General features: G+C 42.6%; 1 long non-coding RNA gene across 1 annotated transcript; it reads left to right on the top strand.

Annotated features, from left to right (window-relative positions):
- Window positions 1-606: 606 nt before the first annotated feature.
- On the top strand, window positions 607-3,020 carry LOC136365344 (uncharacterized). The gene is made up of 3 exons (XR_010744350.1): window positions 607-722; window positions 1,390-1,499; window positions 2,934-3,020. It is a non-coding gene; the product is annotated as an uncharacterized lncRNA (long non-coding RNA).
- Window positions 3,021-14,046: the final 11,026 nt, after the last annotated feature.

A 14,046-nucleotide genomic window follows, 5' to 3' on the forward strand; every position in this document is an offset into this window, starting at 1 on the left:
AAAAATCGGGATAAGGCAGACAAAATCTCTGCAAAACCATCAGCATGTAACTTTTTTTTGACCCTCCACGGTTCCTGCAATCCTGCTATTTTTGTAACTCTGGCTAGGTAGCAGGATGAAGATTACATATCATCCTCCAAAGCAGCGCTTTTATTTTGGTCCTGTTATTTTAGGAATAATCAGCAGAGAACAAGGATACTTCCTCTTACGAGTTTTGTGTTTCCCTGAGGGGACTGATAGCGAGGAGGGCTCTTACAGAATATACAATTTCCCTAGCAATAGTTTAGATAAATCTTATCTGCTCTTGAATCTGTGGTAAATCTTTCACTGACTTGTGTGCAGCCTGAATTTCAGTATCTCAGTGTAGTGGAGCACCTGTGTTTATTTTCTGGAATGTGCTTGGTTTAGGGCTGTATTTATTAGTTCACACGCTGCCTTCCAAGGCTTGGAGCTGCAGAGTGTTCAAACACCAGGAAAAACTCTGTTTCAAACTGTTACACCCAGCATAGCTTTATGTGTATTTCTCTAGATGTCTAAATTTGGTGTTAGAAAGATTTTTTTTTTCTTTATTTCTCTTTCCCCCCCAGGCCAAATGTGTGCCCAGAGTTGGAGCTGGCCCTGGTGGGACACCAGGAGCCCTGTATTCAGTCCTTCAGTCGGATGGTCAAGATGTGGAAACAAGGCTGCACAAAGAGGAGGTGGTGCGTGAGCTATGAGAGAAGGTAAGACATTATCTCTTTGTATAAATGGGTTTTGTTGCTAATTTTTGTGCAAGTTCTTTAACTTTTTTTTTTTTTTTTTTGTGAGAGAAGTTGTGAACAGTTTAATCTGAAATATGTGGTTATGGGCATAGTGTCCTCCTGAGATTTGACTTGAAATCTGTTATTACCGAGTAGAAAATGTGACTTTTTAATGTGTTTTGGGTTGCTCATGAGCTTCGTGGCTGGCTTAAGATTCGGAATTTTACACTATCAGAAAATGTTCCTGTCTTGTTCTTGTTCAGGTGAAGCCCAGCTGTCAAGTCATTGACTTTGAAAAATTGAACTTCTTTCTATTTCTGTCACATGCTTAGAACTGATGGGAGATCTGACGCCCCAAACAGCTAAACCCAAAATTGATTGCAAAAAAAGAAGAAAAAAACCAAAAATTACTCACCTTTGACTAGCCTGAATACAATTTCTCCAGAATAATATGTGGCCAGAGCATATCAGAGCTATTGGATGTTATCAGGAAGCAGTTTGCTGTATTTGCTTCACTTTTAATGAGAACTTGTGATGGAGGCTGAAAAAAATGTCTCATAAATATGAGATATGAGTGCAGTGTGCTGGTGAGGTGGGAGTGAGTGGAACAGGAGTTGTGACTGCTCTCTTGAACTCTCTTTCCCCACAGGTCTGCCTACTACACTGTTTACAAGCAGGTGTACAGGATGGAGCAGCAGACTGTCTATAAGTGCTGCCCTGGCTGGGCCCAGAGGGACAATGAACCTGGCTGCCTGCACTGTGAGTTGGGACAAAACTGGGACAAACCAAGGGGTGACATCCTCAGGCTTTGCCTCCCTGCTGAATCCCCACTTCTAGCTACAAGGGTTTTGTTCCTTGTGATTTTATCACTGGGATTTCCCCAGTGGTGGGGGACTAAAGGTCCTTTAAAAATACAAAAGCACTGGTGTAAAAGTAGCAAGTGGCTCTAATTTTAATCCGCGCAGTGAGACAGTTGAGATGAACTGTCTAAACTCTAACTGGAGTTGTTGCAGCATTTTTGTGCCAGACTGGCTTTGACAGGCCAACCAAATTTATTGCTGTTAGCCAAATTATGTGGAGAAATCTGCTGTGAGGCACTTGTTTCTCGGGTGTAGCAGTGTAGCACTCGCTGTGGAGTCTGACTGGTTTTGGCATTTTCACTTCTGCTGTTGCCATTGAAGCAGTTGTATTTCTACCCTGTGGTTCTCCACCTGATGAGAGCCCATTTCTGTCACTAGCTTCTAATCATGGTTGGATGTTTTCCTAGAAGATGGAATTTAATTGAAATGATAAGGCAGCACTTCAGCCACTGTTAACAAGACATCAGTAGAAGATGGCAACCTACTCAGTGTTTGGTTTTGTTCCTGTTTAGTCAGTAATTGTGTTTTCTATATGAAAGTTAGCATCTGTTCTTAGACATTTTTTAATCTTCATACCGACTTCAGGGCTGCATTCAGAGAGCTTGCTTTTATGGCTGCCTCTTTGTAGTTAAAAAACTAAAACGAGCCTGAGAGGTATTCCTGTTTGCTTCAGCCTCAATCTACATATTTAGTGTGCACCTGTTTAGTTGTTAGAAGTCAAAAATATGTTTACAATCTGTGTTTTAATCTCTAGTGTAAAGGAGTTTAAGGAATGTGAGCACCAGTGGCAAAATGAAATTTTCTTCCTGAAAGAGCAGTGCAGACTTGCTTTGAATTCTTTAAGGCAGAAAAGCGTTTGAATTGCTCTTTTATATTTGATACTCTTTGCAAGTTTGGCTCAAGCATGTGAAATTTAAGTTATTGTAAATAAAACTGTTCTGTGTTAGAGGAAGGGAAGAATTGTAATTCCCCTCCATGTGTATAATATCTCCCAGTGCATCAGTGGTTTTTAACCATTCCTGCATTATTTTCTGGCAGTTTTTCTTATTTTATTTTGGATTCAGGCAGTGCTTTGAGTCCTCTCTTCTGCCTCTGAAGCACCTTTAATTTAAACTGCAATATCTAACTCTTCTTTTTATTAAATCTCCTCATATCAACAAGGTAGTTACACCTATGATACCAAATCCTGCTGCAGTCCAACCTTTGCACTTAAAATAAAAATCTGGGTTTCTTCTTATTTGGAGGGATCTGTTGCGACAGGACTTTGTCAGAAAGGCAATCCTGGCACAAAATCAGCTAAAATCCCCTGTCCCGTTCTGTTTGTGTGCTCTAGTGCTCTGCACTGCTGGCACTTGCTTCAATGGAGGGAAATGCTCTGAGGAAGGAGCCCAGATGTGCCAGTGTCCTGCAGGATTCCAGGGTCCTCGCTGCCAGTATGGTGAGTCCAGTGGGAATTGTCTCAAGTGCATCTGCTCTTTGGGTATAATGCATCTTCAACAGTAAATTGTTAAAGCAAGAATGTTTTATTAACATTGGCTTGAAGTGAAAGATGCCTTTGCTGCCCTTTTAAGTGGTTATTTGATCGTGCTCTGATTTTCCAGAATTTTATCTTTTTTTTTTTATTATTTTTATTTTTTTGGTATTGAATTTTAACAAAGCAAGATGAAAAGGTGATTTGATTGATATCAGATGAGTGAGTGTCTGTGGTGGATAATGTCACTGAATATCAGCAGTGGTGTCCAGTGGAATATCTGTCTATTCCTTCTCAACTTTAATGTTCCTGTGGTGCCCTTAAATTTCTCAGCCTTGCTTTTACCTTTGTGAGAGGAAATTCTGAGTCAAAGCAGGTGGGCAGTAGGTGAAGAATGCAGCAAGTGAACCACTGTATTTGTTCATGGGAGTTTTTTTTTAGTGCATCTCAAAGTAGGAAGGTTTCATAGCTCACTACCAAATATTTCATAGTGTTCCTGGAATAATATATTCACCAATCTTTCATTTCACTGTGTTCTAGCATACTATAGACTGAATTTTGTGTGACTTAGACTCTATCACCCACTCTCAATGAGAATCTTTTTTGTCTCACACGCTGGCTCACAATTTGATAAACCCACAATGGGTTGTCTTGTAATTTAACACACTGTGTAAAGCTCTCCAGAATTACAGAACTGCATCCATTTGGCTTCTTAAGGGAGGGAAGAAAGTCATTCCTTCAGAGTAGGCTGTGATTGGGACAAAGGGTTTCTTTTGTATTAGGCAAATGATAATTTCCTTTTCAACTGAAGCATATTGTGCTTTGTTCAAAGGAAGGCAGATTTTTTTTAAGTGTTTCATTTTTCTCCCCTTTTAAATTCTAATATGTTCGTGTCCTCACCTGGCTTGTCTGTCAGGCAGTATGAGTCAGGACTTATAACAATAAATAAAATACAAAGCTGTTTACAATGGAACTGGTGCTGCCTGCAGACAATATCAGTTCAGTTAAGCTGTGATTGGGTATTTCTTTGCTGCCCACAGAAAACAAGTTTATGTGGGTGAGTTGAGATGAACCAGAGTGGCACCAAGGCAGGTTGGTTGTGATTAACTTAGAGAAGAGCTGCTGCTCCAAGGTAAGCAAGATCACAGTCTCCAAAAAGGCCTTATAATGAGCTTTTTACCAAATGGAATACATCTCAGCAAATTATAAAGTGTCCTTGCCATTATCAATTGTCTTTTGAGACCCCTTTTTTCTTGGAAAATACCTGTGGAACTGAGGCATTCCCAACAGGCAGATTGTGTGGGTGCAGCGTGTGGACAGCTCAGGTCAGATTTTAAAGCTGAAATGAGATTGTGCAGTCTCTATTTCACAGCTTGGTGACTGCAGCCCCTGCAAAAACAATGAGAGGTATCCTGCAGTCCTTGCTCTTTGCACTTGGGTGGAACTTTTATCTTTGGTCGTTTGTCTGCTTTCTATTGATTCCTGAGGTTTGAATGGAATTCCAGTAGTCATCATTTTCAGGTTTGTACAGCAGCTGCTATCACAGCCTGGCAGGAGTAAGTTTATAAATTGAATTCTGAAGGGAAAAACCTTCTTTCAGGAAGAATGTTATGGACCATTCACCTGCCTAACAAAAGCAAGGTAATTTAGAGTGTAAGGCCTCTTAACTGTTGTGGGTGCCTCCAGTCAGATTCTTCTGAGGATTGTATCCTATTTGTGCAAGCAAAAGGAAGAAGAAATGTACTGTGGGACTAACAGCCATTGCCTCCAGTTTTCCTGGCTGATGTTGGAATATTGCTCTTAAAGTAGCTTGGATTTAATGTGGCTGCATTAATCAATATATTCTGGGCTTAAATGATCATTAAGCCTAGTCTGTCCCCTCCTCCCTACTTGTGTGTGTGACCTCACTGTAAATTTGACTGTTTTCCTCCCAACACTTAACCCCAAAGAAAAAGGGGATCTCTTCTGCCAGCACCTTTTCCTTTGAGGATTCCCTGGGAGGGATGGATGCCAGGGAAGCCGGTTTGGTGCTATAAAATGTCAGTGTCAAAGCTGGTGAAGAGATATGAGGCTGCCTGAGGGTGCAGGGGCCGTGTCCCTGTGCCTGGAGACTCTGTCCCTCACCTGCCAGGAGTGCCCAGTGCAGCAACCTGGGATTTGGATGCTGGTTGCCACTACTTTTCCCAATGAGCATCTCTTTTGGAAAGGCTGCTTGGGGAGGCACTCAGGCAAAGCCTCGAGTGCACACACCACAGCTAGCTCAGCTAAGAGAGGCAAGAAGGGCCTTTTGTATGAGAAATTCCAGCAAAGGTTTATTCCAGCATGCTGAAGGGAATCAGGGACAAAAAATCCAGAATCAAAGGTGTGCACAGGGTTTGAGTATGTGTAGTGGTTTCATGTTTGCCAAATTTCTGTTCTGCCAAATTTAGTGTAGTGGTTTGAGTGTCTACTCTCTTTTCCTTCTGGGAGATAGCATTTGGGAGAGAGAGGCAAAACAGGCCCTACTTAAGGTAATCAGATTTATTAATACACACTAAAAAGAAGAAAATAGAAAAGAAAAAAACCCACCAAATGACATTTCTAAACCAACCCCTTCTCCTACCAAAAGCCGTTCACTTTTTCACACAACATAGAGAGAAAACTATGATTTTCAGTCAGTTGCAACCATTTAAACATAACCTTGCATCACTTTGGGAGAGGAGTCTCTCTCGAGTCCCATGGGAGACATTTGCTGAACCAGAGTATGGGGTGAGTGATCTGAGGGCACAGGGATGGTACAAGGGCAGGGCAAAGGGCAGTGACCTACAGGGGACATGGGACAGGCCACCAGGGACACCACAGCCCCTGGGGAAACAGGGAGAGGAGAAACCATGAGGATTAGGGACATGCAGGGAAGCAAAACGAAGGTACATCACAGAGTGTTGCCAGGCACCATGGGGGAAATCTTTTCTTTCAGCCTGCCAGGGGTTTCTCTGTGATGAACTCTTCCAGGGCAAAGCTCTGGGGGTTCCTCTGAGGGGTTCTGAGGTTTCCACATCCAGGTGTCCCTCTCGGGGGCTCTCAGGGGAAGGGAGGCTCTGACTGGGTGTGAGACCACGAGCTGCTGGCAGAAATTCTGCCCCTTGGGTGTTCCTGCTGTAATCTTGGCTTCTGTCACTTCTGGTCTTGTGGCCTCCTGTCAGTCTCCTGACAGAGGAGGAACCACAGGCATTTCGTAGCTGAACTGGAACTCGTTTGAGCAAAATTGCTTCATGTGTCCTATTTTATATCTCCCCCCTCCAACCTTTTTGCTTGTCTTCTCTGTTTCTCTCATCAGTGTTGGCAGCTGATTCTAAAGTTTCACAGCTCTCAGGATCTCCTTGCTGGGTGCTGTGAACTACAGGCAAGAGACGAGAAATTAGTATAAAAATATTGCTAAGTTCAGTTACTCTGAGAAGTAAATGGGAACATACATCTCAAGAATCTTCTAATTGTTCTTCTTTTTGTTGAGTTTATATTTGCCACTGAGTTAGGGAGTAGGTCAGTGTCCTGGAAATGAAGTTTTGTCCTGAAGAAAGTTTGTGATGGATCCTCCAGGATGACTGATGGCAGCCCAGTGCCTCACAGGGATCTCAGCAGAGCTGATTATTCACAATTGGCATGATTGCAGCTAATGACTTTTTAAAGCAATCATGGGGTGTTTTTGCAGCCTGGGACACGACATATTCCTGATTAGATGCTGAAAGGGTCAAGGCTCCTGTAACAAACTTAATGGAATTGTGTTTAGGACTGTGTTACTGCATCCCTTGTACACGTCACTCCATAGTTTTATTATTTTACCCACACAAGCAGCAGTGAAAACTTAGGAGAAAGATTTATGAGTGAAATGGTCGAGTTCTTCATACAGCCATTGCAGGGACTCGGTAACAGATTGAGCTGTCTCTTGCATTGTCTGCTGCAATTTGTCTTGTAATAATAGACTTATATCAATTACAATGTAAACTTGCAAGCTGGATTTCTTTCCATTTTTTTTTTTTTAAAACTTGTTTGGAAGTTGTGATCCCCATTTGTCCCAATGAAAGGGAGGGAAAACCTGTAACAAAAAAGACAGAAGGCAAAACCCAGTGCCAAGAATAAATTCTGCTGCAATGCTGGTGTCATTGATATTCACTTGTTGTCCTGGTAATCTTGTTCAAGGCCTGGTAGCCACCTGAGCTGGACATGGAAGTAAATTAATTTCATTTAGCTTGTTTAATTCAGCCCTGAGACTTTTATTTGGACATGCAGCCAGTGAAAACATTCCAAACTCTACAAACAGGGGTCTATTTGTTTACTCCTCGTGTACATAGGATTGTTCAATGGAAAATGAGGGCTTAGTTTTGACTCTTGAGTGTTTTGTCATCAAATTTCAAGCTGTTGCTGGTTTTACCAAGTGCCTCCTGATGGGTTTTAAAACACAAAGTAGGAAACCAGAGTGAGAACTGAACAGGCTTTATAAATTCTTGACTGATACAAAACCTGAGCATAGTTAATGCTTTGCAAGAGGCTCTCATAATTAAAAAAGAAGTACAATTGAGTCTATCTGAGACAATGGGTGTAACTGGAGGATGTTTAAAGATAGGTGAGGAATGACCAGGGAAGACTTGTCAGGAAAGTCATCTCATGGTGCTCATCCTCTTAGAAGATGCTTGCCTTCTTTTAAAAAAAACTAAATACAATATTCCAGTGCTTAACAGATAAAGTGTCAATAGACTCAAATTTTCCACCACTGTTTGCTGTCGCACAAGAAGTGGAATTTTAAGTTCTTTTGCAGTGGCTGATGCAGACTATTAGGGACTACAGTAAGTGCTTCCCAAGCACACATCTTGAGGGGCAGCTGCTCTGCTGAGTGCAGTGCTCACCTGCCGAGAGCTTTCTCTCCCACCTGCCACTGACCTTGGATATTTAGTGCAGTAACTTCTAGCAAATCACCCCACTCTGCCTGGGCTTTGTTGTACATGAAATGTTGATAATGGTGGCTCGTTCCTCGTCAGGAGCTTTGAGACCCGAGTAATTAAGTGGAAGATAATAGCATTGGAATGTGTATATACAGGCAAAATGCACACTGCATGGCTGCCTAAATGAAATGCTTATGAGGGAGATATTCATCAGGTCATTGACTTGCTGTCAATCTCTGCCTTCACTCTGGTCACACACTATTAAGATATTGAACTATATAAAGATTCTGGTAAACAAAAATGTCAGCACCTCCTCGGCCAGGTGGATCAGAGTTTACACTATAAAATTGCTTAAAACAATGGTGTGTTTTTTGGGGTTTTTTTTTTGTTGTTTTTTTTTTTTTTTTTAAACCATTGATTAAAACGGCAGGAATTCTGATACATCTTGCAAATAAAAATACTCTTTTCTTTCACTGTGAAAAAGAATTTTCTTCCATTTTCCTCTAGGAAATGTTTCTTCCTGCAAGGAGTTGTTTGATACAACTTCTGATTAATGTCCTGTCTGCCATCCTGGTCACTTGTAGAGATGAAGTTTTTCTTCTCTGAAAACTGAAGACCTACACAAGCCTCACAGGGCAGTGTAAATCCAGGAGCCAGTGCTACAGATTTTCCTTCTTTAAAACAGCAAATGGCAAGCTGAAAGCTCCCATGGATCTGCTACCCATAGGCATGTCTTCAGTTTTCATGGATCTTTGTTTCCCACTGAAACTATAAAATGCTTAAATATTTATGGGGGGTGAATTAGTTCTGATAGCTGGGTCCTCATGGTACCAGAGTTTTTGACATTTTGTTTTCATATTTTGGCTATAAGTCCCCTGAAGTTTGACCCAAGACAACCTTTTTTAACTTGAAAATTTGCCCTCAGCCCATAGGGAAAGCGGAAGAGGATGGCACAAAAGATAATTTATGCTCAGATTGCTCTAGCTTAATGCATATAATATCTTAAAGATACCAGGTTTGGGGTTTTTTTTCTGTTTTAGCACAGTCATTTTCCTGCTCCAGATGACTCAGTCTCATTAGTAAAATGCCAGCCTGTCATGGCAAGGGAAGCAGAGATGACTGATGAGGCTGCTCAGGGTAGGAAAGCACCTGTCCTCTGGCATAAAAGAACCCTTGTCATCACTCTGTCCTGGTGGGACCCTCAGTTCTGCTCCTTTTTGCCTCCGAGGAGCAATGACCCACCAATCCTGCGCCTGGTTTTTTGGCTGCCACGCTCTTGCTGTGATGGAGAATCTCTGGCAGGCAGCACACAGGAAGGTGGGGATGCTCCTGGGCCTTCCTGCAGCACTGAAGGAACCCCCAGTGAGATTTTGACAGCTTGAGAGCATCCTGTGGGCTGGGAGTGTGCTGCAATCACTTGTTCCTGCATTAGGAACTGTGGTAATGAGCCCTTTCTTTAGCACTTGTCAAGCTAATAACAGTGCTGTGTACTTCAAGGCTCCAAAACCCTTCCAAGGAGTAAAATTTGAAAACACCAGCGTGCTTTGAACAGCAAGCAGAGCTAACAAGGTGTGTTGAGGTGTTTTGTCTCATCAGGAGTTAAGAGTGGCACTTCCTTTCTGTCTGTCATGTGTGGAGCATCCAGGGAACACCAGCAGTTGTGAGGCACTTCCAGATGATGCTGCTTAAATGTCTTCACCTTGTGCCTGGCAGGTTGGTTGTGGCCAGAAAAGCAGGGCTTGGTCTTGTGTTAAAGGTTTAGCCACTGCTCTAAACTCAGCCAGTTCTGAAGCAAACTGGCTTAATTCCATGAGAGAAGAGGCAGTGTGGGTTTTAAACCTTAATATGAATTGGCCATTTTGCCAATGCAGAACCCCTTGATTTTGATGAAGTGATCTGAGAGCACAGTAAATATTTCTCTCTTTGCTATAATTCTTTCCTACACTGAAGATTTCAGACATTTAAAACTGTTTCAGGTGTTTTTTTATTCAGTGTTTAAGAATGTTCTACTGCCCAGCACGCATTTGAAAAATACCCCTTATGTAACTTCAGGTGGTTTTGGATTTAAAGCCCAACTTCAGTTGTCTGGACAACTCTTGCTAAAACCAGTCTAAAATAAGGATGACCTTTTCAAATTTCCCCTCTCAGTATCTCATTTCCCATGGAAACCTTGCTGTTTTCACTGTATCAGTCCCCTTAGTCTGCATCTCCTGACGTTCCCTGTGCTGTGTGGAGCTCGCTGCCATCAGGTGAGTTTATAGCAAATGCAGCTTTGTGTCTCTGTGTAGTCCTCAGGGTGTCATCAGCCTCTGTCAGCTCGGGGCTGGTGTCCTGCTGTCACTGCTGCCTTCACTTGGCTGCAGTTCTCCTCCTGCTGACCTTGGAGCTGCTGCCACAGCCTCTTTTTGCCTCAGGTGGGGCAGCAAAGCCTCACAACCTCAGCAAAGCCATTTTGGGCCCTTCCAGGAGCACAGGGACAAGGGACAGAACCTGATGTCTTTCAGATTTGGGGTAGTTTATCAAATTTAGTCAAAATTTAGATGCGGTAAAGTCTTCAATTGCAGCCTTTCAGCTGATTCTGGCCCCACTGGAGAGTTAGTCCTCCAGCACTCCAGTGACCTAATTGCCTTGAAAATCTGAGGAACAAAAAGGCACTGCTTGAATTTTTTTTTTTAACCTCTAAACCTTAATGAAACCTACGAGTTACACATTAGATTTTAAAATCATTTAAAGAGGAAAAAAAAAGATTTTGAGTATTAAGAAAAGAAATCTGTTTCTAATCTACAGTGTCATATCCATCATGTAGGTCCATCAAAACAGGGTTTTGTCTCATGGTGACACACGTTTCTGTAATGTCTCCTGTGCTCTGGTGACAACTGACAGGTATCCTGACACTTAAAAAGTAATGAGATTTGTATGTTTAAATTATAGATGTAAATAGCTACAAATTAAACGAAAGTTAACAGTGGACCTCAATATAAAGTGTCCCAAGTCTGGAGCTGATTAGAAACCCATGAGAAGGAGGAGTTGGATGTTCTTTTGGGCAGAGATTTGCAGAAGATCTGTAGTGCACAGATCACTGCAGGAGGCCCAAGCTATCTGTAATCTCTCATGGAAAAAAGGTTATGGTCGAGATAAAAATGACATTATCTGCTCTGGTGATAGATCACAGTTGATTCAGAGATTAATTTCCAGTTGTGAGCAAGGCCCTAGGCAGGATTCAGAAAAACCTGAAAGCATGGCTTCCTCCAAACTTTCCATCCTTTCTTCTTTGCTTCCCTCCTCACACCCAGCTGCTCTTTGCCAGTGCTGTCCACAGAAACCCCTTTCATCACCACTGAGACACCAACCTCTCCAGATGAGAAGCCCTTTAAAGCAGCCACTAAAAAAGCTGTGAAGAAATAAAAAGCTTTGCCGTCCTGAACCGGGAACGGTGAAAACGCTGATGGAAAAATCATGACTGGCTCTCTCCCAGGTATGACAGGGTATAATCACCAGCCCATCTCTGCACTGCCTGGGCTCCACAGCCATCAGGAGGAGCAGACAGGTAGACAGACAGGCAGAGCAGGAGCTGCAAACAAATATGTCAGAAGGAAATGAACCTCAGAATAACCACTCGAGAGAGAATTCACCCCTGTTGTCTCTGCCACGAAAGGCTGTTTACTCTGTTCTTGCTGCAAAAGGTAAAAGTTAAAAAAAACCACTAAAAATCACGGGGGAAGAGCTGCTGGCTGGCTGCTGGCATTTGTTTGCTGTTGGGTGAGGAAATGTGGCTGCAAGTCACAGCAAAGCTGAGTGCTGTGCAGAGGTGCTGTGCAGGTATGTTCTTCCCCCCATACACTCTAACAAAAGGTGAACGGGCAGACTTGGAGTCTCTAGAAACATCTGGAGTCTGTTTCATGGCACCTGCATGGCCTCTGTGTGGCTGTGAGCAGGTTTATTTGGGTTCCCAGCTTGCTTCAGGGATTTGAGCTGGATCACAATGGATTTGATCAGGTAATGCTGATGAATTTAATCAGCCCAAGGTACCATGGCTAAGCTCTGCCAACACCCAGTTCATGCAGTGCTCTGGATGCAACCCCTGTATTAAAGCAGCTAGACAGCATGGGATTTTAACTGATTTAACTGCAGAATATCCAGCAGGTTATTATGTCTTTAAGAATACTTTTTGTTGCACTTTGGTAGCATTTCAGAGTGAAGCTGGAAGATGGTCACTGTGCATTTCATTGTCCTGCCTGCAGAGAGCTCTCCCCTTTTCCAGCCTTCCTGTGCACTGTGCCAGAGGTCAAACTCTTCTGCTGCACTTTCCCTCCCCTCCTTAAAAAATCTTTGGGCTGATGTGAGTTTCCAAAGAGGCACAAATAGCAGCAGAACCCTTCACAAACAAAGCTTGGCTGGCTGTTGTTTTCTACTTCAGTGGCATTAGTGCAGCGTGTCACTGCTGATTGCTGCCTCTGCCATGAGATGTTCTTGAGGCATTGTCACTGCAATGTTTCTTGTGAAAAGGGAGGGAGTGGAGCTGCCTTGAGCAGCACTGCGAGGACTGGGACTGACAAAGTCAAATTTGGGCAGCTAATTCTTTTTTGCTGACCTCAACACTTTGACACACGGATATGAACAGATTTGCACCGTGAAAGGAAAAAAAGGGATACCTCTAGAAATGTTCAGTCAGGACTGTATCATGGGTTTGGAAGGGACCTGAGAGAACATCTTTTTTCAGCCCCCTGCCATGGGCAGGGACACTTTCCACTGGAGCAGGTTGCTCCAAGCCCTGTCCTTGAACACTCCCAGGAAGGGGGATCTACAGCTTCTCTGGTCTGGTCCCTCTAAATCTATTTTAAGCCAGGAACAACGGCCTTTAAAAATTATTTTAGCATCAAAGGAAAGCCTGTGGTGCCTGTCCTGGTTCCTTTCCAGCCCTTGTCTGCAGTTCTCTCAAGCTGGGTCTGGGTATGTGCTTTATGCCAGAGGCTGTGTTTTAAGGCTTAAGAGTAGATGTGTTAATGTGTGCCCTGTCACTTTTTCTCCAGCAAACTCCTTCCATCCTCTGCCTCGTGTCTCCTTGGGTGTCCTCTCGGTGCTTTTAAGGAAACAGCTATTTGTTGTCAGCCATCATCCACCTAGAAATTTGTTTTCTCAGGTGTAATGACTGCAGCAGAATTCTTCAGCATAAATGCTGCTTTACAGTCATTTAACAGCATTTTCAGTGCTGATGTTTATTTCATCGAAAAGGGCCAGAAGAGTTAATTACATTGTCTAGAAAGGGAGGCAGAATCTTGCCAGCAACCACAAGGCACTGCTGCTCACTTCGATAGAACTGAGCTCACAGTAGTGGCAGCTGGATTTAATTATAAGTTTGCAACCCTGTGGTTTCAGCAGCAGCTGCTGAAGAATGGATAATGCAAGTAGCCTTCGAAGCCATTCACATTAGAGATAAAACCTTGTCATTCACCGAGACAGCTGAGTGAACAAGTATTAAAATGAATAAAGATTTCCCCAGGGAGGTTGCAGGATGAGGTTTGTTTTTTTGTCTCGCTGGCTCTTGCTCAGATATGTCAGGCGTGAGCAGGGTTTTACTCTGCTTCCACCCAAAAATATGAGATTATTCACAAATAAAAGTCTCAGATTATCTAATCTCAGCACTGGTTGTGAGATTAACCTCAACAAGTTTGGAAGGGAATATTTCCTAGACTTCTTTGCATTTCTGTAGCAATGCAAAGGGATGGGAGAAGGTTAAACATGTGCCAAAGATACCTTAAAATCCCATTATTTGTCACTTTATTCAATGATATGTCAGTAATAGACTACCACAGCTGAAATGCTATGGAAAAGTATGTGGCTACTGAAGTTACATCTTCGTTATTTTGTTGTTGCTATATTTCAGATTTTTTAAATGGAAAATTGAAAATTCTAAACGGAATTTGAGCCTTGTAAAACTAAAACAAATAACTAGAACCTCCACAGGCAAATTAAAATATTCTCCAAGTCAGGCTGGAACAAGAACTTGGTCTAAATGCTTTTTCTAGCATCATTGGTCAATTGCTTCCTAAAATGACTTT

The sequence above is a fragment of the Sylvia atricapilla genome, chromosome 10 (assembly GCF_009819655.1).
Source record: "Sylvia atricapilla isolate bSylAtr1 chromosome 10, bSylAtr1.pri, whole genome shotgun sequence".
Lineage (NCBI taxonomy): Eukaryota > Metazoa > Chordata > Aves > Passeriformes > Sylviidae > Sylvia > Sylvia atricapilla.